General features: G+C 45.9%; 1 pseudogene; it reads right to left on the bottom strand.

Annotated features, from left to right (window-relative positions):
• Positions 1-898, bottom strand: part of LOC103593474 — a 1,370-nt pseudogene extending 472 nt beyond the window's left edge.
• Positions 899-1,053: the final 155 nt, after the last annotated feature.

Raw genomic sequence — 1,053 nt, forward strand, 5'->3', positions numbered from 1 at the left:
TGTTCCACCCCATCCCTTCTCTCCTTTCATAGCCTCTCTGGATGTCTGTAGATACCATTTTGCAGTTCTATATAACTGTCAGAGCCTCAGGTAGACATGGCAAAAAGAAAATGCTCCCCACTTGGTAGTCTCCTGATTCACATGGCATCTTTCACTTGCTTCAAGTGTTACAAAGCTGATGAGCTCACACATGCTCATTATGTATTCATTCTTGAACACAAGCTTTGGCATCTTGTGCAGTCCGTCCCTTTGAGGTATGGCATTTTTCTTATTCTTGTCGCCTCTGCAACTCATTCTCTGAAACTTTCTTTTGAACCATTTATGGCTTCATGATCATCCCAGTATCATTAAGAGGCTGTGCAACCTAATGACTTGCTCCAACATAGTGTGCAGAAATTCCCAGTTGAGAAGCATCTGTTGTAGAACCATTGTCATGAACTGCTGTCAGAACCTCATGGTCCGTGATGCTCGAGAACACCTCTCTACAAAGGTGTCTGGTGTTTGCTCAGTCTCAACCTTTGGGACAAGTCCAGGAACTGCAAACTGCAGGTGGGTGCACCCTTTGTGATAAACCAGACTGTGGGGAAAAGTCCATTCTCTTCCCCCCCAACCCCTATTTTACCACCACTTCCTTCCCAGGAAGGTGCCCGCAGTGGCGCCAGCCTCAGGGCTAGACCCAGCCAGCCAGTAAGTACAGGGCGGATGCCCCGGGGGCAGCCTGGGCATGTCCACCGCAGGCAGCCCGGGCCACCAACCCTTGGCACCAATGGTATCCGCCAGCCCGTGGGCAATGGAGATGCTGCGGGCCAACAAAACTGCCTAAGTATATACATTATTGTAAATTCAAAGTGTGACTGATGACAAGGACCAGTGTAGGAACTGTTTCTTACAGGTCCATATTGGGGTTAAGTTTGAAAATAAGCATTAGAAATTTGGGGGTTTTAGTTTTGAATCTTTCTCATTTCATTTCTCTCAAAAAAATTTTTATTATGTTTTTACAAAAGTATTGGTCGTGATGGAGATTAGAAACTAGAAAAACCAAAGCAGATCCTT

The sequence above is a fragment of the Galeopterus variegatus genome, unplaced genomic scaffold (genome assembly GCF_000696425.1).
Source record: "Galeopterus variegatus unplaced genomic scaffold, G_variegatus-3.0.2 Scaffold1354, whole genome shotgun sequence".
Classification (NCBI taxonomy): domain Eukaryota; kingdom Metazoa; phylum Chordata; class Mammalia; order Dermoptera; family Cynocephalidae; genus Galeopterus; species Galeopterus variegatus.